The sequence below is a fragment of the Chaetodon auriga genome, chromosome 1 (genome assembly GCF_051107435.1).
Source record: "Chaetodon auriga isolate fChaAug3 chromosome 1, fChaAug3.hap1, whole genome shotgun sequence".
In the NCBI taxonomy this organism is placed as follows: Eukaryota; Metazoa; Chordata; class Actinopteri; order Chaetodontiformes; family Chaetodontidae; genus Chaetodon; species Chaetodon auriga.
This window is the reverse complement of record NC_135074.1, coordinates 28,675,293-28,702,573: the sequence shown is the minus strand read 5'-3', so window position 1 is coordinate 28,702,573 and position 27,281 is coordinate 28,675,293. Positions and strand designations below refer to the sequence as shown.

Here is a 27,281-nt window from a genome sequence, read left to right as displayed (position 1 = left end):
TGGTGTGCTTTTCACTGTTTATTGAGGTTTAAAAGGACGTTTAGCGGCACAGTTTTAACAGTGACAAATAGAAACTCACAGGCAGTTGGTCTTTAGTTCAAAGGTTGAGACTTCGATTCGGTCAGAAAAGGTTTTGGTGTGACCCTCATGAGTCCGTCACAGGGCTCAGAGCTCAGCGGGTGCAGGTCATCAGGGGTTATCAAGCGTCTCGATAACAACGGCAGGAAGCCAACACAGGCAACATAAAACATCACCCCAAAAGCACGCAATAAAATACAACAAAGTCAACACGATGCGAAGGATAAAACACAATATGTAAAAACATGTAACATGAACACACCACAAAACTCTGTGCAGACGTTCATGCTCCCACCTGCTGCTGGGTCCCTTGTACCATTTGTGTCTTTGGTTTTGAGTGATGTTGATGCTCCTTCTGAACTTGCTCGATCTCTGATTTTAGCGCCATCGTCAGTTCAAACTATATGCAATACTTTGGCTTATCTCGCTAGTTCATTTTTGAGCTTTCTTTGGTTTTTCCGATGACCATTACAGCCTCACCTCAGGCTGGCTGAAGTCTTAGTCATGTTTAAGCAAAAGTGCCAAAGATTCAATAGTTATGATGTGATTTTTTTTTTCTGGTTTTCTGAATCCAATTAAGTATCTTTGGGCTTTGGACTGTTGGCCAGACAACAGTCCCATTTTGATGATATCAGCTTGGGAAAGTGTGATATTTTTCTCCATTTTCTGACACCTCCAGACGAAATGATGTGTTGAGAAAACAATGAGAGTAATAGCTGCAGCCCCATTTCGTTTCTTTGCTGTTTGATGGTGATGGGGAGCATCGTCTGACACGTCACTGCAAAATCTCCCACAGGTGATCAACTACTGGAGATCAGGTAACTGTGAAGCAAATGATTCCCATCATTTTCATTCACATCAAACCATTCAGTGACCCATTCTATCCAGTCGGTATGGAAACATCTGTTTCTCCAATAATTTATTCAGGTTCCATCACTGTATGTAGATTAACTCTAATCACTCTCTTTATAGGCTCAGCTCACGACAATTTTTTTGTGTGATCACAACATGTAGTAAAATGCCATTCTGTCTGATTTACATTCATCTTTGTTCTCCCTGTCTGTCGTTCTCGGTATCACGAAGCAGCATGGCCTCAGTGACCATGAACCACTCTGTCAGGTAGCCGATTTACGGTCCATTATGTCTTCTAATGAGACACCCTGTTCATCTCAGATCACATGAACGCTCACTCACTTGTCAACCGGCGGCTCTGGTCCTTGCAGTGGGCGAACTTTTCCTTTTATATGAACATCGCCATCCAGTGAGCAGGTGTCAGCCACGCGGAGGCTGCCTATAGGTCTGCCTCTGCGCGCAGAAGGAGAAATAAACTGGTTGCACTTTAACATGCTCACTGAAAATAGCAGGTGTGAAAATCGTGTAATGTTGCAGCCAGTCCACGGGATTAATCATCGTTTCACTCGTGGCTGACTTTAACACGGTGGACACGTGCACGCGGTGCGCCTGTGGAGGAGAACTGGTAAATGTTGAACGTGTTGAATGTGAGCGTATTTGTAGACGCAGACTGTGGAAATGGTCCGTTTCGGATGACTGGATGGAGACTAACGCCTGTAGGTGGCAACCATACCTCATCAACAATTGAATCGTGCACGCACGCGCCCATGCACGCACGCATGCACGCGCGCCCAGAGACATCAGATCTGGGCTTTATGCGTTAATGCTATTGATCCCTGATAATTAACGACCGCTGGGTGATTTAAACGGGCAGATGGACGCGCAGGCAAAGTGGTCAAAGTTAAAGTGGTCCCTGGGCGATACGGGCACACGCTCACGCCTACACACGCGCGCACCTACCCACACTTAGCCACACATACGCATACACGCGCGCGGCGTATCTGCGCCTGGAGACCGCGATTTCAACGTGCTCGCTATTCAAGTCATGGACTGCAGCGAGCGGGGGAACCATTAGGAGCCGGTGGCAAAAAAAAAAAAGAGAGAGAGAGAAAAAAAAAACGCTTTATTTGCTACACACGGATGCTGCTGCTGCTACCACACCATCCGGATCGGACACACTCTCCCTGACAAGCGGAATTATTACTAATAGCTGCGCTTATGTAATCAATACCCTCCACCGGATTGCTTTTGGGGGGAGGGATTGAGCATCCCGCGGATTCTTGCTGTTCTACTTGATTGAAAATACTGTATGCCATATGCTCTGCGATTTTTAGAGCAGCCTATGGCAATCCATTTGTCCTGATGCGACGCGTGTGATGGTTGCAGTGGGACGGATATCCTTAATTTTATCCAATAGGCGTTCTCAGGGTGTTTTTTTTTTTTGAAGGACTCTTTCTGCACCCCTTTCTGCACTGACCTTATCAACAATGCTTTAAATAGGTAATTGTTAATGATCCCGTCTGTCCACTGGGCTTCTTAATTTGTTTGGAGAAAATGATCCGCGCAAGAAGAACAGCCTGACTGCTGAATCCAAAAGAATTATTCCACTTTGGCTTTTTCTTTTTCCTTTTTTAATTTCTTCTTTCTTTTTGTTTATTTGATTTATATTTTGGTCGAATTTGATTTAGCGATTTTTCAAAGAGGAAACCACCGGTGGGAGTCAGTTTGGACTGTGAACGCTTTGGGGGGAAAGAAGGGCCTACACAGACTTGATCCCCCCCATCAAAAACTCTGCAGGATTACCTCCTCCTCAGTCCAGAGGAATATCTTCGGGTGCAGGGGCTGTCTGCCGGTCCTCTGAGGGTTTTCGTCGGCGCTCGTCGCCTCTGAGGGAATGGTGGCCGCACCGCAGATCCGCGCAACTCCGCTCAAATGTTTGGCATTTTTCGCAGGCGAGCATCCTGACTTGTGATCGAGAGAGACGCGGACTGCAGCACCCTCCGATCCCTTTCACATGGAGATTTGTGCCTCGGTCGAACTGCAAATCTCGAAAACGGGGACCGGGGCCCTGCTGATTTTTCCTTCACTGCTCTCAACCCCGATTTCATTTATTCGAGAAAATGCGTAAGTATTTCACCGATTTCAGTCCAGTTGAGCCAATTCGGCGTGATGTGCTGTTCTGTGTTCCCATGCAGACCGATTATTCATCGCCTTTTAAGCCGTGATTTGTGGCTGGCTCGCAGACTTCATTGTAAAGAAAGATACTTTTTTTTTAATTTTTCACATGTCCTTCTTCCATCTCTATAGGTAGATTGTGATAGCTGTCGCATCCTGAGCGATTGTGTGTGTTTCTGAATGTGTGAGGGATGTATCAGGAGAGATATAGATTGTAGATAAAGATAGACGGGAACAGAAAGGGGGTTGAGGGGGTGTGTGGGGGGGTGGCTGGTGCAACAAATTGTGTGTTTGAGCGCTTGATAGAGACTGTATGGTCTGTGGTAGTCCCTGTTGCCAGCAGGACATTACTGCCAGAAAAAGGCCTACGTCATATGGTAATTCAAATTCAGTTCAGGTATTCTCAGCATACACGTTTGCAGCAAAAAGAGCGCTGGATTGGCCAGGTGGGCAGGCTGGCCCACAGGAAGGACGCTTTGAGTTGTTCTGTGGCAAAGCCAAAGCCTCAGGTCGAGCTTTATTTTACAGCATTTGCTCACGCACACACCTCGTACATGTCTCCACTCTCCCTCTCTAATGCCTCTGCGTGCTGACCCAGTATGTCTGCAAAACCCCAGCAAAGCCACCCATGGGTGATGCACAGAAATTAGGTTGTCATTTCTCCCTACCACAGCCTGAGCAGGTTAACCAGAAGTACAGGGTGTATTGATGAACTGAAACTGTCAAGTCCTCCAGTTGTTCCTTTGGCAACACAGCCTTCCTTTAAAAACGTGAATAGGAGCTGTCCATCAGTGGGAGGTGCTGAAAATGCCCTGATGCTGAAAATACTTGTGTGTTGGCTGAAACGGGTAGAGGGAGCTGCATTTGGAGCAGACATCACATCTGAAATCGCTGGTGCTGCTGCAGCCATGAGCATGCCACTTAAATCTGAAGCGGCTCGTCCTCAGGTGTACGCTTTCACGTCCACATCTGGAGATTTTACGACCTGCCTTTAAAATGAAGGACACAGTCGGAGTGTTTAAGAAGCCTGGCCGTGAGATCTCACCCACAGCCTGCTTGATTGGGTTGGGAGTTTGATGATTAAATGGTGAATTGAATCTGTGGATTTGGAGATACTGCAGGCATTTCAGCAGAGGGTTCTGTTAATGGCAGGAGGGTTAGTGCCTGTTACACGTCAGACCATTTATTCCTTAGTATCAGTGGGTGCTTTAAAATGTCTGAAAACTCAGAGAAAAATGGTAAATTGAGGTAGAAAATCAGGCTTTTATTCATGCTCTCACCAACATATCTTGGAGAGCAATAATGTATCCTCTATGCCGAACTGACAGTGCATTCAGTTCCAGGTCTGGATTATTTCAGTGCACTGGTAACTGCTAAAATTAAGGCCACACACCAATAAGTGTCTCAATAGGGCATTGGGTCACCATGAGCCACCTGAGCTGCTGCACTCATTCTGATAAAAACCCGAAGCACAGCTGCAGAAATGTGAGTATTTTCCACAAGAAGTTCCACCATCTGAACTTAACAGCCAGTCAGAAATGTTGGTTCTAGAATACGCGCTGGCCCATGCCTGTGCCTGGTTGAGAGCTGGTGACCATTACTGCCAGGGTGGTACACATGATTTCCATGCTCATCAAACAACAGCGGGACCCGTCGTGCCCTGTAGATTTGTCACCTTGTAATATTCTTCAGTCAAGAGGACAGAAACACCAAAGCAAAAGCAACGTGATCACCCCGACAGCCATTGTAGAATCTGGCATCTACCTGCCTGCTAAGGGACCGAATGGATGTAAGCCATGCCAGGACCAGTCACCAGAACAGCTCTGACAGAAGCCTTCACTGTGGGAAATAAGCACTTAGGCGAATAGATTTCTTTTCATGCATGGCACACATGTAGTCAACCACTGGTTCAGAGTAGGGTGAACGATGACTCATCTAACCATCCAGGTTTTTTCCTCCTCAGTAAAACGCTGCTTTTGTTCTTGCACAACCTGCTGCGTAAAAGATGTAATTTATGTATAATAAGGGCTTGTAATGCAATTCCACCATAATATTGCTTTCTGCATTTCTTATGACAGGCTGCCTTCTCACACCTCGGACGGAAATTTGTGGCGTTTTCAGGGCCTCGCCTGTTTTTTTCTTGTTTCTGGAAATAGCACACAAATCAGAGTCGTGTACAATATGGGACTGTTCTTCCCAGGTGGTTATGTCGTTTCAACATATTTCCATGCCATCATCAGCGGCGTTTTGCTATCATCAAAAATCATTAAGTCAATAATGTACATTGCACAAGCTCTGCACCTCAGCATCCAGCCCTCTGTGAAAGTCACAAATTTCTTCTTCGAGCCACATGAGCCAGACTAATGAGCAACTAGGTCTTCAGAGGGTTTTTACACACAACACTAAGCATGGTGGGATGTTAATCACTGAGTACTTTTAAGGACCTGCCCCACACCTGTGTAGAATTAACTGCATGTTGTTGTTTTTTTCTTTTTTCAGACATCAAGTGACCTTCTGAGTCAAACTGGGATTCATAATTAATTTCCTAAACTCCTCGGGTTATGGGGCAACCACAAAACACACAGTTCAGCGGTGCTGCAGCCAAGTCTCAATTTGTTTTCAGTGTGCCACGTTCAAGATGAGAAAATCTGGTTTTGGTTATTTAGAATCCCAGTACGTTCAGTCGGGCTACGAGGGCACTGAAATTAGCCAAAGGCATGTAGGATTCACTTAGTGCTGAAGCAATTAGTCGACAAAACATAAGCAGGTCACTTATCTAGCAAACATACCAAATATTATCTGGTTCCACCGTGTGAGGATGAAAATGTTTTGCTCCGTGGGTTCCCTTGTATTTAGTAAATGAGAAACCTTCTGCCAAGCCTAAGCCCCTCTTTGTATAATGATGGTGTTTGTTAAACTACAACAGAGCTTTCTTTGCTGAAACGATGCACTGGGATAGATTAATGCCCATTTTTGAAAGCCTTGGGTTTCAACCTGTCATCAGCAAAAATGCTGATTCATTTTCAAATTACTATCTTCTCCAGTGCGCTTATGCTTTCGGCGATTGATGGGGCCAGTCGGTGTTTTTGAGCGATACGCTTTACTATATGCGAGCACTGTTTTGTTGTTTCATCAATTTATATTGTCGTCTTGGCCTTCTGCATACTTCTCTGTGTGATATGAGGATTGGTGTTGGGAGTGGTGATAAATTATGGCTGAGGTTCTGTCTGGATAAAGTGAAAAACAGCACCGTCTCTCCATTCCTTTGCTTTTTATCTTAACTAATACAGAAGGATGGTGTGCGTTTCTGTATGTATATGTACAGTACGTGTCTGTGTGGCATAAATAAGTGAGTGGGATCCAGCTTGAGATTAGCCTGACTTCCAGCTGGTTCCATTTTGATAGATAGCACTCTGTATCTTTTCAGTAGTACCTCCACAAAACATGTGTTTGTGTCGAGTCAAGAGACAGGCCAATCTGAACGAGTTGAACTGCTCGGGTGTGAACGAGTCCAATGCATGCCAGGCTGGAGAGACTTAGTATTCACTGTAGCAGCTTAAGTTATGCCTTTGTGCACCAGAAAGGGGATTATTCAGCGAATCCTGCTCTGTGTCATTCACGAGTCTGCATTTCTAAATCAACAAATATTAATGTGGTGATGTATGAAGAGGCTGTGTCTGCGTGCGTGTGCCTCTAGAGGCATTACTGCTAAGTGTGTCTTATGTAGAGTGATAGGCCTGCAAAAATCATAACTTATGGCGCAAATGTCATCATGACACATTCAGTGTTTTGACTGCAGCCGTTAGTGCCTTATTTCACCATCTGTTGTGTGTACTATGTGTCTGTAGTGGCCTGAAGCAGAACCAGCCATCAACTCCAGTGAGAGCCTGTGATAGAAAGAGTATGTTCAGGCTAAGGGTACCATGTTTCTGCCTCTTCAGCAACCAGCCACTTTCTGCAAATGCCATAATGACCTTTATAGATTCCTCTACAGATTCCCAGCAACCTACACATATACAGTTTAGCAATAATGCCCGAGTCAACATTATTTTCTGTGATTATAGGTGCAGTGGTGCTGTGATGTGAGGCACAGCTGAGTAACGCCTACTGCTCTGAAGAATGCATAATCGCAGTAAACAATGTCCTAAAGGCAATTATGGCTTTTATACAACAGCTTCACTACTTTCACTGTACCACTTCTAAAGTTTCCTTCAGAGTGTAGGACTGTGAATATAATCGAGACATATCAGAACAGTTGTAGTCCCGCCAGCAATGGAGAAAAGTCTGGCTAAACTCATTAATATTCAAGGAAAAAGCGCTCTGGCTTGTATGTGTTTCTTTAAATTGTCTTGGGCCGCACTAAGCCCTGGATGCAGCGACGGTGCCCTTGCAAAATAGCATCAAAAGAACTCGTTTTGGCGGAACATTTGCACGTGGTGAGGCGAGCCCTGGCAGGAAAGTGGATAAATCCCTGCAAAAGAACCAAGCAGGCCTTCCTTATTGCACGCTCCATAGCTTCATCAAAAGTTGCTATTTTCAGCGTGTGGGCTGCTAACTCGGAGGTTGTTGTTGTTTAACGCAGCGGCGGGGACTTGAACGGCAACACACAGATAGCAGAAAAAGAGAAGAATGCCAACTGAAATAATCGGCCAGTGGCAGGCTTATAGCAACAGCCTACTTCTCGTGAGTCAGACTAGAGCAGTTGATACAGCTTACAGGAAAGCACAGAAAGCTGTGCATCTTGGGAATTATTCCTGGGAATGTGTAGGGCCGTGTTTGGATAGCTGGTTTCATTTTGGATCTGATCCCAAGCTGATAAAACACTCTTATTGGTTAGTTCAGAGTCAGGCAAATCTCTTATTGACTATTGTTTCTCCTCTCTCTCTATTTTGTGAGCAGAAACATTCAGGAGAGATTCATCCTCAATTCACGTAATCATTTAGTTAAAAAGAAAAATATCCCAAAGAGCATAGTATTGATTTGCAGGTCAAGAAGTGTCTCGACATCCAGGTTAAAGCTGGGGCTAAATTCGTCTTTATGCAAAACAGAACTGTTGTTTAACAGCATTTCAGTGGCTGCGTTTCAATGAAAAGCAGGTTGTAGCCATGAGGTGTAATGGAGCCACTAAAAACCTATAGAAACATTTGCTGTGTGTGAGCCAGAGATCTCAGAAAACGTAATGTCTTGACATCTGTTGACACTCACTGGGATGTAATCTATATGGAAAAACAGCTTTTAGATGTTGGAATGGAAGTCTTTTGATCTTTAATATTTCTACTTTTTTTCAGGTTTTATATTAAAGTCTTTCTGAGATTTTATATTAAAAACCTCTGTTGATAAAAATTACTGACTGCTAAACCTTGAGAGGGTTTAAAAGTGATTCTGATTTCATTACGAGGCTCAATATTTGATTCAGATTCAGAGCGGCGCCTCTGAATCCCAGCTCGAGGAATGTACAATTAACTAAGCCTGATGCTGCCAATTGCAGGACACACAATGGTCACAGAAAACACTAATTAGGCTAAAATGTCTATTAACGGCTCTTCTGAGGCCAGTTAGTAGCTAAGACGAACACGAAACTGAGAAGTTCGTGACAGAACACATGTTGTAACTCATGCTTTGTATTGTGTGTTAAGTGTACTATTGAGTATAATTGTAAACCTGTGTTTTGAATATCAAACAACCTGCCAGTGTAGGCTTCAAAGGTGTCTCCTGATCCTTCATGGAGGACAGCAGCCTGGATTCACAGCTGTGACGATGAATTAAATTAAAAAAATAGCAAGGAGTCAAGGGAGGTAAAAGAATCAAAATGTCTCTAAAAACTCCTGAATGCGCAATCAGTTTCTCTTCTGTCCATCTGTATGGTCAGTATGTCTCAAACCGATAAAAAATGAGGCTCATGAAAGGTTGGAACACACTGAGATCGTAGATGGACAGCGGGGAAGTCGTTTATGCTGCGGGAACCACTTTGAAAGTGTCTGTGGCCAATTTGCTACCTTGTTTTAATCAGCTGGGCGAGTTGTTGAGATCCACATCACCACAAATCAAAGCTATTGTCCTCCACACAGGGCTCCACTGAAAACCCTACAGGGACTGAGTGTCTGGGAATAAAAATCTCTTTTTTAGTATTTTTTTTAGGGGGATCATTCCTTCACTTCTTCTGGCCCGGCCTAATTTTCACACTGGAGATATATATGTGAAGATAAAGCCCGGACAGCTGTTTCAACAACCCGACCAGCCTCCACAGATATGACGAAGTCATTTTATGTATTTGAACAGGATTATGAGTCTACAGCCATGCTAGCTCTGTGTGGTCGTGCTTATTACGGTGGTGCTTTGCGCTAAATGCTAAAGTCAGCGTGCCAACACGGTCAGCGTGACATACTGATGTTTAGCAGGTACAATGTTCATCATGTTCAACGTCTTAGCTCAGCATTTTACTGTACTAATATTTGCTAATTAGCCCTAAACATTAAGTAAAGCTGTCATAAGATTTGCAGGTTTTTGGTAATAGTCTACAATATTGGACAAATTGAAATGTTAACACTTAAATAATTCACAGAGTTATTGTAATTCAACCTGATAGGAACATTAATGTCTGCATTTTTAAGGCAATTCATTCAATAGTTGTGAGGACATTTCATTCCAAAACACAAATGTTAACCTCATGGTAGCCCGGGAGGAGAAGTCCGGGGATCACCAAAGTCAGCACGATTCTTCCTCTGGAGAACGTGAAAGTCTGCACAAAATTTCATGGCAGTGCATCCAATAGTTCATCCAACAGACATTAGCATCCCTCGAACCATGCCGCTAGCACTGGCTCTGTCTGCACTCCCACAGCTTTTTAAGGAATTTCCTGGAGGACGTCCATGTGAGAAGTTACGCCTCTCCCTTCGACTTGTTGTGGTTTGACTCATACAGTTAATTAAAGACCCGCAGACAGCAAAGTGAAAGAGAATCAGATCTTTATCCTGCAGAGACCACAGGCCGTTTATACAGTATGTGCACCACGATGAATCTATATTGCGAGCCACCCACTGACAAGTCTGCACAGCATCTGCGCATGTCACTTCCAAACAGAAGTGCTCAGCAGAATCCAACCGACACCAAGGAGAGCCGTGTGAGTGTTCAGCCATTCGATGCACCAAGTTCAAACCTAGTGTAGGTGAAAGCAAGCCCTTGGAAAGGCTTTGCCTCAAAGCCCGGGCAAATCTTATTGTCTGCTTATCAGCCTCAAATTTACTCCGCCTTACTGAGATATTCCCTTAGAGAATTAGGGATAATAGCTGAAGTGATGACTGTCATGATGAGTCTCTATCTCTCTCATGTTCAGTGCCCCCCCCCCCTCCTCTCTCTGTCTTCCTCTCTAACTTTCCCCTATTTATCTAATTCCCCACATATTAATATACATTTTATCGCCTGCCAGTTCATTTAGCTCAGATGTCTTTGATGAGAGTATCTTAACATTACTAAGAACCGTGCATGCATGGACTTTCATGTTGCAACTCACCAGGAACAGACAGCGATTTATAATACAATGAAGGGAGTTACCAAATCAGTGTAAGAATGAAATTGATATCCGGTTCATTAATGCTTTGGCAAACAGTGCAGATTCTAGTTGCTGGAATACATTAGATTGGCTTAATTGGCAGAGATGAAACCCCAGCAACTGGCTCCAATTCAAACACTACTAAACCGAGAAGGGAATCTTGTAAGGCTGACAAGATTGTCTCTTTAGTGTGTGGCTCAGAGTCGCCTCTGCTACATTTTTCCCCTTTTATGACAACACTTTCCTTCAACCACAGTGTGTTCTGGGCTTCAACAAGGCTGTTAAAACATTTTGTTCCTTTGTTGCCACTCACTACCACATTATTGGTGACCATTGTTTGCCACAAGAGCATTTTGTCCTTCAAATTCAAAAGAAAAGAGAAAGAAAAGCTCTCATGATGCTACTGTATTCTTTGTCTCTTCTGTCCTTAATAATTATACCAAGTCCCTTTGATTCGCTATGAAATGTATTCAGCTATCCACTGCAGCAGTACTTAAAGCACACTTGCAACACAGTTTGATCTTTTACTTTTGATTCATCACAATTACCAAACTGTTAGGGGGTGTCAGGATGAGTCAATCCACAGGATCAGATTGGAAAATTTGTATATATTTTACATTAAGATATCTTAAAACAAATGCTGTCTCAATACTGAGTCTACCATCATGAAAATTACAGGCTGGAAATTAGACAGAAATTATTAAGTATATAATAAAACTTTATGATATTACTTGCAGCAAGATAGACCAAGATACACCTGTAGGTTTCTCCAGACTGAGTGCAAAATTGTTTCAGGAAAGACATGCTGCTGTTGAGGTTTTTTGTCATTTTACAATGCTTAAAAAACAAAAAAATCCACTCATCTCCATTTCAGAGGTGGCAGATTATCTGAGACACGGTCATCGTCCAGACCTCAGCATGTACTGTATATCCAAAATGATGTGAATGGCTCTATAACACTTGGGATAAACCCAAATAAGTGCATAAACAAATATATAAAATAAATGAAAAATTTGAACATTCCTTGTTGAGTGTTTGATCAACAATTTAAGATAAATGTGACAATTGATTAACCATTTAAAGGTCCAGTGTATAAGATTTAGGGGGATCTATTGGCAGAAATATGATACAGTAATCAAAAATAAGAAATCATGTCAACAAGAAAGTCATCAGTGGACTAATCAAGAAAGGCAACAATCACAAGTTACCGCCTAATTTTAAATCTCGTAAATCATCCTAAGCGGTAAAAGCATCTCGCTTTCTTTGCTACACCAGAAGCTCAGTAAACATTGTGCATTTCCTCGTAATGTCTTTGAGAATACGCAGCCGAAGCTAAAATTTGCAAGCTCGTCTAACTAGCACCTGCTGCTTGGACTTAATTATCCAGGCAGGGAATACGGACACAAACTGAGGGGGAGTCCCGTGCCTTTATCTCATTCACACCTTGATAATGAAAATGACTAACAATAAGGGCCAGTTAATAATGTTAGAGACAGGAGCACTGCTTGACTAACCTACCGTCTGATTGGATAAGGGTGCATCACTGTCCTGGATACAGAAACACACACATGGTTTCTGTGTCCGGTCAGGACACAGAGCCAGTCTTGTATTCGCTTTTCTTTCCTCGCTGATAGAGTATGAACAAGGCAAGTCAGGCAAAGTGTGATTATACCTAATACTGAGATTACAGTCTGTCCGTACAACACCATGTGTGCAAAATGCCAACTTTTCAGGCAGCGAAAAGAAAAGAGGCTTCTTTTTAGCTCGACCACAGCATATGTTTGTGTCTGATGTAGGATTCAGTTGGCAGAAATGGAACATATTATTCCTAATTATGCTTTCATTAGTGTATAATCACCTGAAAATAAGAATCTTAACAGAGGGAGCACATCCTCCTCCACGGGGTGCGCCATGTTGCACCGCCACGTGCAACAAAGCCCCTGTTTTACAACTGACATCTAAATTTACTGAAACTACGACTTGAGCCAGACATGCAGCGATTTCTCTACTCACTAGATTGTCCACCCGTCTCCTCCAGTCGTGCTTTCTCATTCTTGGGTAGTGACGATATGCAGACTGTGTATCATGAGTCATTTAATGTAGCGTTGAGCAGCTAGGCTAAGGGGCATATGGCCATGCTGGCGCAGAGCCACGCGGCTTAAGGCGGGGTAAACGGATGGGCAGAGATTGTTGGTGCATTAGCTCTGCATCATGTTTCACTGTTGTTTCTACAGAGAGCACACTGTTTATCCAACAGCGGTAAATAAAACATTACAATCATATTTTTTTTTCCGCTCCATGTTAGAGAAAGTTGGTGTTCTGGGGAATTAGGGCTGTCACACTGTAAATACCGTTTGTCTGTGCATAAAGATGAGAGAGACAGAAGGAGAGGGAGAGAGCTTGTGATCCACTAAAATATCCTTGGCGACGAAAGACGCTGTATTCACACATTATTCACGGACAGTTTGTACCAAGACTAACATTCTGCTAAGGCTATGATCGGCTGTGATTGGTTAAACGCACTAGAGGAAATGCTGCGGCAGAGCTAGGGAGCTGACGATGGACTGTGTGTGTCGACTGTTGATTATGGGGAGAGCCTGTGGTTCCATCTATTTTATATTCATGAGCCAAATGGTTCACGTTGTATTATTCATGAAGAAATTAGACGTTCAAAACAGCAGTGTGAGTGAGGCCGTATGCAGAATGCACAGGGACTCATAAACCCAACTTTTACTTGAAACTCTTCCACCTTTTCCTGGCTCAATGCTCAAATTTAAATGTTGTTTCCTTCTATCACGGATCCTGATGTTGTGTTCCCTGTTGAAATGAGCTGCTGAGGCTGAATATATCCCACAGATTTATTTTTCTATCTTTTTTTTGTAGGGGTATTCTGGGCTGCTGTCCTTACAGCAGTTTCCGCCATCTACAAGCAGTGGTGAAGCGAAGACGGCTTTTTTTTTTTTTTTTTTTTTTTAAATATATATCCTGTTTACTGTACGAGAGGTTGAGAGCCGACTGGCTTGTAAGAGACCAGCTTTGTTCTGCCTCTCTGATCAGCTGGCTTGCTTGCAGTCAGGACAGAGCAACAGAAGTGTGTCCAATCAAGCTGAGCCCTGTTTTAAAAGGCCCCGCAGTCCTTGGGCAGAGGCCGCGTTTATGACCCAAAATCGAGGCGACGAGCCTGGCCCCCTTCCAAGCCCTCAAGCTCGTATATTCTGTTTGAGCATATCCAGAGGAAAGTGCAGCACTGCAAGGAGGCCCCATGAGACACCTGTACATGTGTAACTGACTGTGTGTGTGTGTGTGTGCGTGAACACTGTGTAGGATGAAAGAAAACCTTGTTAACCTTCAGACCTGCTATGGTTTGTTTTAAGTGTAGACATGGGTGGAGACAGCGTTAAAGAAGAAATCATACTAGATGTACTGATCAGTGAAGGTGCACAGCGGAAATACTACGAGAAATATCCAATGAGGTCAATGCAAAGAAGGAATCTGCACATCCCATAAACATCCTGCCGCTCTAAGCCATAATGAACACAGTCTGCTCAGTGTTGCTAGAAATGTCCTTTGACTTCAGTTAATCAAATTAAAAAGCAGCTTGTTTACATTAGTCAAATGGAAATCTACAGTAATTTTTTAGGATTACAATGCAGTTGCTCAATTACTGTAATGGTGTGGATTTATGGCACATTCTGTCCATTAGGTGATCACAGTGTTTCATATTGCTGTGGGTCTTATCTTTTGCAAAGTTGATCCATGACCTGAAGGTCACAATCACAATTCAATGACTTTGCGTGTCTGAAATCTATTTGAACAGATCCTTTGTCTAAAACTTACAGCAAATTAAAGAGATCAGGTGAGATCACTGATCAAAATGCAGTGATATTTGGTAATGATACTGATAATGAAGGAGCTCAATTTTAGTTCTTTCCATAAGTACTAAATTTATCTCCCAAATGCTTCCATCTTGCAAAATGCACCATCCATCTTTTCATTTCTTCACGATTCTCCAAGTCAAATGTGAGACAAGCCCTACAGGAAGCAACAAGTGTCATGATGTTGAGTGAATGCTGGTTTGAGTCAGCCACCTCAACAGTTCTTTGTGTCATTGCACTGTAATGGTTTGTTTTCCTCAGAGTGGATACACACCAGCATGGCCTGCAATTTTGCCTCGCTTGTGGTGATCAATAGGCATTAGCTTGAGACAAGTGTTTTGTCGAGTAGGTTGTTCAGCGAATGATTGGCAGCTCTCTGCTTCATTCAGACTTCAACACGAACCCTTCCTACACCTGAGTGAGTGAACACACTTCTCAAGCTGACTGAATGAATGAACACTCTCTGGGCTGTCATTGCTCCGTGCTTATTATTTCCAAATAATGAAAACATTGCAGCTGCTCTGGAGCTCTGAAACCACCCTCAGAATCTGTTTCTGGATCAGTCTGTGGAGGAACTGCCACCTAACAGCAACAAGGCCCCTGGTCTTTACTGTTTTTGGATTCTAAGCTGTCATTGTGTTTGCTAAGGTTTCCTCCAACATCAAAACTCATGTCACTAACACTCTGAGCTGCAGGTCGCTCCATGGCACTGGCTCCTGACTGGCCCCTGCTCTTAGTTAAGATACATCAAAGGAGGAATTTAACCACTGAAATTCCTAAAGTTTAGCTTTACTCTTAATCTGAAATGCCCACTCTAAACTAGTGGTTCACAAAGTTTGGGATTTTCAAGAGTATGTCGGGAGATCTGATCAATTTAATTGGATCTGAATCCACAACCTGTTGCTCCAAACTGAAGAGGACATGAGCAGCAGGGAAGATATGAAATGTTGATTAAGTATTTGACATGTTGATAGAACAAGTGTTGCCTGCTCGCATACCTTATTTTCCAGGAGCTACTTTGGTGTACTGGAAGTCCTGATTCTTAATTAAAGCTTAAGCTCAAAATGTGGATGTGAGGCACGGAAACATTTGAATCGGAGATCCTCCCGAAATTGACGCGATGTGAGCAGCGAGATCATTTCTCCAGAGAAGAATCAGCGCTCTGTTCTTCTTTTCCACTGGTGGCCCAACAGTTGTGTCAACAGAGTGGTTTTTTTCCCCTCTCACAAACATTAGCTTTTCATCTTAATACAGACACCATCTTTCTGAAGCACATTAGACAGACAACAGCCAAAACTTTATTGTGACTGTACTGTATTAACCTTTATTAGTTCCTGGGGATATAATCTGCAGTGAGTGATGTTTGTCGTTGTAACAAGCGACAGTGGCAATCAGCGCCAACTGCTAATGAGAAACGAAACCTAAATGTTTGTTACAATGCTCTCTGCAAATAAGAGAGCAAAGGAAGAAAAAAGCTTCAGTCAGACATTGTAAAATGAACAAATCTCAGTATTTTGGATATGTGGATGACGGCTCCATGTTGAATACACATCCAATGTGGAACTATCTATTTAAACCCAGTTAAAGAGGCTGCAAGTTGCATCTTTCTGTAAAGGCAGAATTTGCTGAATGTTTTGATGTGTTTCCTGTTGAATTTATTAATTTTAATCCAATGACAATTATGCACCTAATCTGGGTTGATGCGTTTGCTCGTCCCTGTGTCTGTTTTTGAAACATTTTGATCGAAAGGCATTCATGTTAGACTGTTATTAAAGTTGCTCCATTGTTTTTTCTCCTCTGAAAGTCCATCTCGGGCTGTTTTAGGTCTCAGTGGCTGTTTTTCAGACTTATATCTTGCAGCGAAAACTGAAACTGCGAGATGTAATCTGGCTTTATGGAGCTAGATGCAAACACTGGCTCTCAATAACAAAGGAGGGATTTTTCCATTCCAATTCATACTTACATACAAACACAACCGAAGCTGATTTGATTTTCTTTCACACATCTGTTGCAGTTAGTACACCATTCAGACTGTGACGGCTATAATAGTGCAGAAAAACGTTCATTTTATTATTTTGCCGGCAAGACCTTGCAAAACATATAAGATGTTGGCACAGCAGCACCGAGCATAGACTTTATGAAGGGCCACAGGCTCAGACTATCAACTCAAACAGGAAAGTGCCACAGACAGCTCACTCTGCCACCTACTGGTGAGTGCAATAACTGTGAAACTGACTGAAAAGAAATGAACATTATAGTATATGATTAAAAGAAGATGTAAACGTTCAGTCTTCTCATTGTTTTCTACATGGTGGATTAATACTGAAGACATGAAAGAACACAAGGAATCTGTTTTAAATTTCTTCAAAATAGACACTGTTTGCTTTGATGACAGCTTTGCACACTGTTGGCATCGCCTTAATCAGCCTTGAGAGGTGTTCACCTGGAACGTTTTGCAGTTCACAGGTGAGCCTCAGCGAACGTTAATTAGTGGAATTTCTTGTGTTCTTGTGCGTGACTGAGGTCATCAGTTGTGTTGAGCAGAAGTAGCGTTGGTACACAGTTAATAGCCCTTTTCAGCTAGTGCAGTGATCCATATTATGGCAAGAACTGCGCAACTTAGTAAAGAGAAACAACTTTAAAGACATGATGACTAAATTGGAGCTTTGTACTTCCAACCGGCGTGTCTTTGTGAAACACAGAGAAGATGAATGGATGGTGTCTACCTGTTTGGTTCCCAACATGCAGCATAGAGGAGGAGGTGGTGCGATGGTGTGGGAATGCCTTGCTGGTGACAGTTTGTGATTTATTCACAATTCGGGGCCCCACTAACCAGCATGGCTACAACAGCAATCTCCAGCAACATGCCATCCCATCTGTTTTGTGCTTCATGGGACCATCATTTGTTTTTCAGCAGGACAATGACCCAAAACAGGCTGTGTGAGGGGTGTCTGACCAAGAAGGAGAGTGATGGAGTGCTACATCAGATGACCTGGTTTCCACAGTCACCTGACCCAAACCCAGTTGGGATGGTTTGGGATGAGCCGGGCTGCAGAGTGAAGGAGAAGCAGCCAACAAGTGCTCAGCAGATATGGAAGCTCCTTCAACACTGTTGGAAATGTCTCTTTAAGCTGGTTAAGATTATGCCAATAGTGTGCAAAGCTGTCAGAGGAAGAGGTGGCTACTTCTATCTAATCTAAAATAAAAAAAAGCAAATTTTTGCTCTGTTTACTTTTTTTTTACATCGTTATGATGTCTTCAGCATTAATCTACAATGTAGAAGATGTTGAATGAGAAGCTGTGTCCAAACCTTTGACTGTGGAACTGAGCAGGAAATTTGCAGTTGTTGCTCACAGAAACATGTTAGCTGCCCGGGCAGCTGCTGTTTTGGACTTCATGGTGGAACAATGTATAACCCTTCACTCAGAATGTCAAAAGTATTGAGTTATAATGTAGTTCCATATTCATGTGCGGCACTCCGTACGGTAACATTGTCAGAATTGTGATGTAAGATGCAATGAATAGGAATTTGCACAACAAAGACCTGATCTATCAGTAACTGGGGAGGCAGAGAATGTGTCAGTGGACTTGGAGATGTGCAACAGGAGGGATAATTTAATTATTGAAAATCTTGTGGGCTCCTTCCTCTGCTTTCCCCCACGGTGTTCAAGGTTAATTGTCATAAGTTCAGGCCAATCTACTGTCGAGGCACGAGGGAGGGGACCAGAGGAGAGACGCCACGCAAAAAAATTCAATTTTATTAAGATGATTGTGCATTCAAGCAATATTTTCCATTACGCATTGATTCTTCAGTGGAAACTACCGTCAGGCAGCTTCAAAGAGTTGCCTCAATTTTCTACAGAAGTTACTGCTGGTCCCCTCCTCTCCCTGACATCACAGAAAATAGAAAAAGCAATGGAACACATTTACTGAAGAACTAAGTGTGTGTAAAAGGTAATATGAAATGTCCTCTGAACCATGTCCCTAAACTAAAGCTCTTGGCTGTGAGATTAACAAAGGTGTTTGGCATCGCAGAGGCGCTGGAGAAAGACGCAGGCCATTCCAGACAGCAGCATGTTAGCGTGTCTCAGCCGTTTAGAGGATTGCTTGTGTAATGCCATCTGTATTCAGGGGATGAACACCCACTTTTACACCAGGGCAGCGAGAGAGGAGCAACAGTGACTTCAGCCAACATCTGTCGCTTTCCCTCTATCTTCCATTCACTCATCCGCTAGTCGCTTTCATCCACTTAAAATCGGGACACAAGACCGGATATGTTAATTGAAGAAACAACTCACTCTTCAGAATGAATATGAAGGATAAAAGCGTTTCTGAACATGGAACATGAGCTGCGACAAAACGGAGCAATGATTGGCTGTTGATATCAAACACTATTTATGCAGCGAGCTCTGTCGCATACGAGAAATCAGAAGAGCTACACATGCAGCGCTCCATGTAAAAATAAAGGTTTAACTATTAAACCGAGAGCTGGCGGTCTTTGTTCAGACGTTCCAGAAGAAGGCGCAAAGTGGAGCTGAAATGATTAGTCATTTGACAGAAAAATAATTGATAAAAATTAAAACTATTTTGATGTTTGAATAATTGTTTTTTAAGAACTCTTTGCCCACTTTGGAAAAGGTGCACAGCACCTCCAGAACAGGCCTGTTTCTCTGCTGCTCTTCAGCTCGGGTGGCGGTGGCGATGACATTAATAACAGGTGAAGGCTGGAAACTGTTCAGGAGTCGGGAAAGCTCTGACACCTGTCACGGCTGTAATAGTAAACGGGCCATTATGCAGATCTGCATGATGCTGCACAAACTGCTGTTACTCGTTCCGATGTAAAGGAATTGTTTGTACAATATGTCTGTTAGCGCAGAAGATGTAATGCTGTAAAATACGCCTTTCTGTTGACACAGCAGTCACTCGCTGCTGTTTAGGGAACGCTGTGCAGCTAAATGTGATGAGATTTTTTTTTTTTTTCGTGTTATTTCGGCTGCAGTTTTGGTGATTAATGATCTTTGTCCAAAAGAAGGGACCAGTCTGTTTTGTTCCTCATTGTTCCCCTTCATCCTTAAGTGCTTTTCATCTTTGGAGGGCAATACCAATCTTCAGTCTACCGGACTGCTATTTATGTAGCTTATGTATCCTTCCCCGTACGCTTTGTGTTGTGTAATGTGGAGGCGGCATCCTTATTTTTGTGTTTGTTCCCTCACGTGGCCGTTGCCGCTCATGCTAACTGCCCAGGTCTTCCTCTGTTTATTCCAAACAAGCTGCTGTTGCTGCTCCAAGAAAAGCAGATGCACCATTTTCTGTGCTGAACAGGCACAGAAAATGATACAAGACCTACAAGACGCCGAGTGCTTAGAACAGCAAATGTGAAAGTTTCCACGGCCTGGATATATGTTGAATCACTGCTGTACCGTACAAATTGTCAATAGAGAACAGTACACACGGCTCAGAGTTATTTTTGGTTTTAATGTACTCTAAACTGGTATTCATAGGCTCTTATTGACTTTACTTTGTGTTATAAGGCGAGTGAGTTATAGATTAACATGCATACATGCAGAAGTCGAAAAGATTGTGTCTTAATGGGGCTTGTTGCACATCTGTATTCAGGCAGGATTCTGCATTTGATCAGTCTTGTTTCATAAATGAGAAGCTTGAATAATATCTGCCAGGCACACTCACACTCTCACACACACACACACACACACACACACACACACACACACACAAGCTATCCAGGCTATCAAGATTTTTAACTGTAATCAACAGATAATAACGATGGAAAAACAGGCTGGAGGTTATATCCATTGATCTGAACCACCTGCCACAGAGACAATTAGTCTATTGGTTGGAATAAATAGGCACATTACAGACACACACATACTGCTGGATTATTTGGACTCCAACCTTTACCACTGCTGTCAGAACGAGGCCAAACCGAACAACTTTGTTGTTCAAATATAGCTCAGATAAGCACCTCTTTGCCCCCCACAGACCGAACAAGGGGATGAGCAGCATGCCCCGTTTTACTTCGCCATTAGCCCAACCGCCTGTGTTTGTTTTGTTGATGGGGCGTGACATGTATTTGTGCACTATAAAGTTTCCACACACAAATTGTCAAAATTCCTAAATGCAATGCAATAAAGCAGTTTATATAGTGTATATTTCTCCAAAATATGTAAATGTGCAACCTGAGGTGCATGTGTTTTGATTATCAGATGTATATCTTGACACTGACGATGCTGATTTTTGCTTTTTTAACCAGAGATTTCCTCAAATATACTGTATGATAAATAGGCAGCGGTTTGTTTGTTATTTATAGGTCATGCTGCACATTTGCATATTTCTATTTTGGATTCATTCTCGTGTCAGAACGATCTCACCGCATGTACTACTGCACTAGAAGAGTCCTGACAGCACGTTGCGCACTTTAAACACGTAAACATGATTTATAAAACCCTGAAGCAGGAGTACTGAAAACAGCCCTGTTAAATATTGTACATAGAAAACCAGTCTATCATAGCTCTTTCCATTTTGGAGCAGGCCCTGATTTTAATTACTATACATGGTGAATTAGCTAATGAATAATGAATGGATTCCTCACACTAAGTGCTCTGACTGTTAATGCACTTGCAATTCTCTCACTCTAGAACCCCCTCACACACTGCCAATGTTGCTTTCTGATTCTGTCTTTTTTTAGCCCCCTCTCTAAGTCTGATCCACACACACAGTTTCTTCCCACCTCTGCGTTTCTCACTCTCACTGAGATTTGATTAGATTTTCCTCTGTAAGGAATTATTTAGTGACGGGAGTAGAAAATGAGACGGAGAAAGGCTCCGGGTTAGGGGGAGACAGATAGTGGTTCTCAGGGGAGCGAGGGCGAAGGAGAAAGGTGCTTCGAGGAAAGAGAGTGAAACAGCTGGAGGATTAAGGTGCAGCGGAGCCGCAGACATGCAGAGAGAGACAGAGGAAGACAATGGAGTCTGTGTGCTCGGTGTGCACAACTTCAAACTCCATGGAGCTGGGATAAAAAAGAAATCTACAAATACACCTCGACAAATATAGGAAAATACATATAATACTGAACTACACAGTGGATGGTTGTATGGTTTATCCTGCAGGTCAGCAGGGGAGATCATGCAAACATATCAGTTCTGTGTGGATTTTTTACATTATTTATCAGTATGTCTGCATCAGTCTCTTCCATGTACTGCAGTTGCCTCCCACAGCTCAAAGACATGCAGGTTGTGGTGAAGCGGCCACTCTGAAATGCCTGCTTCAAGGTATGAACGTGTCTCTGTCTTTATGTGTGCTTCACGCCCGGTGCATGATGGGATAGTGATATAGAAAATGGATGGTTTTGCTGACAGTGTAATATAAGCGAAACACTTTCAAGTACATTAAAATATTTAAAGCTGCTAAAATATGCTACATTTTTTATATTATCAATTAGGGATGCATTGATACCTTTTTTTTTTTTTTTTTTTTTTTTCAAAAATTGGATATCTGCCAATCCGAAAACAGTCTTTCATTAATAAGCTTTATGCCTGGAGGAGAAAAGGATGATTCCTTCAGGCAACATCAGGCTTCACTTAAACATTTGCTTTCCAGATTTTGACTGTGTGTGATGTGAAGAGTGTCACTCGTGATGAACTCTGAGAAACGCGAGCTCTCAGCTTCACAAAATGTTTCTGCTCGTTGTTTTGGTTTCTCCGGCTCTCCGCTCTTAGTTCATTCAAACTTCATCTGGTATCTGTGTATCATCTCTTTCAATACAGCATGAAAAACATTGCGTCGTAAAATATTTCTTTTAACTGTCAAAGAAGCTACCACTTTAGGAATAAGTGCATTCCCTTGTAGTATGTTTAACATTTCACATACAAACACAAGGCTTGGTGTCAAGCAAGCTGCATGCTTGACTCAAATAATCACATATGAGAGGGAAGGGAAAAACAAGCTGAAGCAGATGAACAATATTCAGCACCACTGCAGCTGGACAGCTGCGCCTCAGGCTAACCATGACTAAATATAAACAGTGTCAAACATGTAAAGATAACCCAGGGTAACGTTAACTTGGGATTAAAGCTCAAGGTTAACAGGTTAACAGGCACACATATGCTGTAACATGAAGGGTCGGATTTATGCCGATTAGTGACGGCAGCACGATTCACAGAGGTGAATTTAATGCCGAGGATAAAGCTTGTGTCAGAATTTCCTATTTGATGGAATTCACATCGCCATCATCATCTTCATCAAGTTGTGCAGCAGGTCCAGAATGATGTATATTAACTTAACGCATGATTATATAATGCATCACAAAACTAAAGCTTGCAAAGGTCTGCACAACTTTTTCTTTTTTGGTCCTTTTGTCCAAATTGGATAATGCACCTCAGGAGAAACGGGGGGGGGGGGGGGGGGGGGGGGGTTGCAAGGGGCCGCAGGTTGGAATCCATCCTGCTGCTGTGGTAAGGACGCAGCCTTAGTGCACATGGCGTGCACTCGTCTGGATAAGCTACCAGGGCGCCCTGTGGCATGCATGATTTCAAAAGTTAGCATGAAAATCATCCAGTTGAATTTTAGAGACTCGGGCTGTGGTAAAAAATAAAAAGTTTGCCCCATAAAATGTCTCTCTGACAACATGTTGTGCAATAATAACATCAGAAAAACATCCTTGTGGATGAAATTCATGCTGCCATCTTTTGAAATGGTCAATATTGGCGGCGGCCTGTTTAATGTCACGCGGTCTGCTTCCTTTGGCTCTCATGTGTGATAATCTGCTTGTGAAATGTCAGAAAACAACACACAAAAGAGAAACAGCAAATGGCAAGGACAAACAAGGGCAAACTGATGGGAGACACAATTTTGGAGGGGGATACAAATTTTGGCACAGCACCAATCTTTAACAGCTTGTTAGCATGCCAGCTGAGGCTTCTCACCACGAGCAAATAATGAAAGAAAAACAAGATGGACTACCTACTGTATGCTGTCAACACTGGCTACACACAATCAATCAGCCATCAGCAGTGAGAAACTTAACACAATCCCTCACCTAGTACAAGCGCAGCCAGTGCGCTCGGCAGCTGGCTCGGGAGATAATAAAACGTAATAACACTTCCTCCATCACTGACATAATAAGGGGTAATGATGATCATCATCAGCGCACAATACAAAGTTAAAAAGGCACGTAATGTTTGTGTTGCGACAGTGCAACAAATCCCAGGCCTGGAAAATGACCTTGCACAAACACAACAATAATGCGGCTCATGGTGATGATTTGTGATCCTCTTGGTAGATCTGAGCCTTTATGAGAGCCCGTGTTTACAGTGTACATCCATCTTTTACAAAAAATGTTGACTGCCACTTGAATAATTGCATTTTCCCTGCTTTGATTTCTGACTGACTTTAAGATGGTCTCCCACCAAGCGTCATGCATTCGCTGCTAAAGTATCAAAGCAGATTAACAGGCGGAGAAGAAAAGAGGAGGGGAAAGAGGAGAGAGAGAGAGAGGGAAAAAAAAAATCCAAATCACACCACTGAGAAAATGTCTGCTCCACAGCTTTCATTTATCGAGTCCAAATATATTTGATGGTGGTTATTTTTAAAACAGACCTTAATCCTCTGCTCACCCCTCATCGTGAGGTAGGTAATTATAGTAATCTGGTCGAAGGGAATTTAATTTCCTAGCTGTGCATCGTTGCATCGGGATGGACTAGTTGCTTTATGAAAGGAATCTATAGTGCCCTACAATTCTGAGTTAGATGACAACACATATGCAACACAGACCATTGCTTCGGATCCACTTTTGCAAATCTGAGATGGTAATTAGCTCTAGTGGCACTAGATCATATAGTACAACATGGCACATGGCAGGGATATACTTTAAGAAGAATAGCAGAGAAGTGCCCATTGTTCCTTTTGTTCTATATAGAGGACGAGGAGAATAGATTGCCTTCAAAGTAGGACAACCTAATGGCGCTCTCCTAATATTCACTTCAAATAAAAATCTACCCTCTACTTCTGGAAGCTTTGTGTCTTATGCTGGGAATTTCTTTTGAAGACATTCTAAGCAGGAGAGATTTAAGATCCTCTCATTGTAGCCGGACAGGAAAGAGCTTGTCATGTACACGCTGTTCTCGTCCTGCCCTTGAGCAAGTCAGCGATTCCCCGCTGACTCTCTGCACAGCTCCGGGGGCGCTCTATGTGAAGATGACCCTACGCTCTGACCTCCCTGGAGGGAGCAAAGTGAAAAGAGTTTCACTGCGGGGATCAATGGAAGTATCACATCGTTATCACTTTATTCAAGGCAGTTAAGCAATTTGGGAAAGAGGGGTTTAGCTTGCATTTAATCCTTGACCAAGATATGCAGGCTTCTACTTCATGTGCATGATGTGTGATTCTTGCAGTGTGTGTGTGTGTGTGTGTGTGCGTGTGTGTTATTGAAGGATTAAATGTGATCCTAAGGTACATGTGTGTGTGTGTGTGTGTGTGTTCATTTCACAGCAAAAGGTAATTATCTCATAGTCCCAATCACAGTGCGCAGTAAATATATTTGGGTTTTTGGAGTTGCAGAATATTATTGGATGTCCTTATTCTCTATGACAAGTCATAACGGCATTAAAGTTTTTCAGTGCAATATTCAATGCTTTTGGTTGAGGTTTACATAAAGGTAATTATGTGTTAACAGCCTACTTATAGTCTCACAGGTGCACACTGTATGCGCTTTATGGAAGCATAACTAGATGATTGGATGCTGTGAGCTTTTTAGGCCAATTCATCCAGTGAAGCCCATTAACTATACAGAAGCTGTGTTTGTGTTCAGCTTTCATCTCAGGGCATTTTTTAAGACTCCGAGCTGATACAGATCTGAACGCAACCAGACGTCTCAGCACTTGTAATCCATCACTGTTGCATCAGAGCAGTGGCATCCACTTTTAAATTTTGAAAGAAGTTCTGCTCGCCATTATATATTAATGCTTACAGTCGGGAGCACCGTGTCAGCTAAAGCGAGCCAGGAGGAGTGTTGTGCTTCTGTTTGTGTCTGGGAGTTCTACGGTTTTTCTCTCCAACTTGATGTAACATTGGCCGAGTCAAAACCCAGTCAAGCCAACGGATAAACTGGAGCGGGACATTTCCAGCAGCTGTAGGTTCAACGGAGGCATATGGCGAGTAGTTTGTAGCTTTGTCAAAGTCAAATCAGGTGTATGTCTTTAAGCACTTAAAACAACATGAGCTGAGCAAAGTGCTTCACAAACATGGGCAAGACAACAAAAATCATTTATATAACCCAGCAGAGATCAGATTAAAATCAATTAGTGATGCAAAAATGAATAAAACAGCCATTACAAAAGTACCATGACCTGGATGAATGAGAATCTTCACAGACACATTGCATAGTTTATTTTTATTTAGCAGATTAAATGTATTAAAAGGCAAAGTAAAGAGAAGGACCTTGAGCTGTGCTTTCAACAGATCTGATGTAGTGGGGCATAATATTGAGTGGCCTCAGCCTATAGCTTGTCAGTCTCTGGATGTATGGATTTGTGGGTGAGTTTAGACCTCTGTTCTCATTATTAACATTTTATTTCATCAGCCTTACAGACTGTAGACCTCAAAGCTACATCAATCCAGTTTACTTTATAAAACTGAACCATCAGCCATGAACCAAGACAAACAAAACTTGCACCACCAGAATTGTACATCATAAATGTGACCTTGATACGACATAGGTTGACGCATGCAATCGCTGAAATCTGTGTCAACACCAATCTAACTGTGCATGAGCACAGGTGAATACATACATACTGTTGTCTCAGCACTGCATTTATTAGGGACGTGTTAATGACTTTTCACATACTGACAGACTGTGGGGCAGGATCCAAACAAAGGATTTACAATGAGAGACAGTGGCACACTGGTGGGCAGCAATCTTAAACAAAAGAACAAAAGACTGCGCCACGTATGGTGCCATCTGTTGTCAGTATCCCGTCACCCCAGTGTGAACACAAAAGCTCCAGAGAGAACTGCCTCCAACTTGTCCTATTCAGTCAATTTGCAAACAGGAATGGCCGGAATTCATTGGCAAATAGCTGTGACTGAACAGGGGACACTCCAGTGAACTAATCCCTTCGAGCACTCTGCATTTTGCAGGGAGCGGCAACCTGCCAAGACCGGCCATTGAAACTACATTGCTATTGTGTCATTTTTAATGCAACGCTGTTGTCTTTCTCAGTACTAACAACGAATAACGGTATTTTGGCCTTTTGGAAGTATTGCCACTTGCACCAGTGATAGGCCACGGGAAGGCAGAAATCCAAATGGTTCCTACAAATTGCAAACTAAAATAGTTTTTGTCCCTGGCCATGAGAATTTGTATTTAAGTGTTATATCATTAAAACTTAACTCCTGGCCCACATTGTAGAGCTTCTGAACCTGAAAGAATTCACATTCAATATGTTATTAACACATTTGGAAAGTGCCGAGCTCCTATGATGAAGCATAAAATGTAACAAGGGCATCACTGTGATGTGGAACCTTTTTAATTAAATATTAAATAATTCATCTTTCAAACACAATGAGTGTCAAGAGTTCGCTCAGAATTCTTTTGCTAGCAGTCCAGCGTTGGGCCACAGCTGCACGTTCACCTACTTCACCAGTCACACAAATCCTCTGCTAAAGCAGTGATCTGTTTAACTACTGTAACAAGGCAGCTTATGGGGTCTGTGCAGCTCATTATTCTGCCACTGCTG

At 42.7% G+C, this 27,281-nt stretch overlaps 1 protein-coding gene across 1 annotated transcript in view; it reads left to right on the top strand.

Annotated features, from left to right (window-relative positions):
• The first annotated feature begins 649 nt into the window (after positions 1–649).
• The window catches only part of lrrc4cb (leucine rich repeat containing 4C, genome duplicate b), a 39,837-nt gene continuing 13,205 nt past the window's right edge, over positions 650–27,281 (top strand). The window contains exon 1 of the mRNA XM_076733541.1: positions 650–3,054. The gene's annotated coding sequence lies outside the window, so the exon portion shown is untranslated. The remainder of the gene's footprint in view (positions 3,055–27,281) is intronic.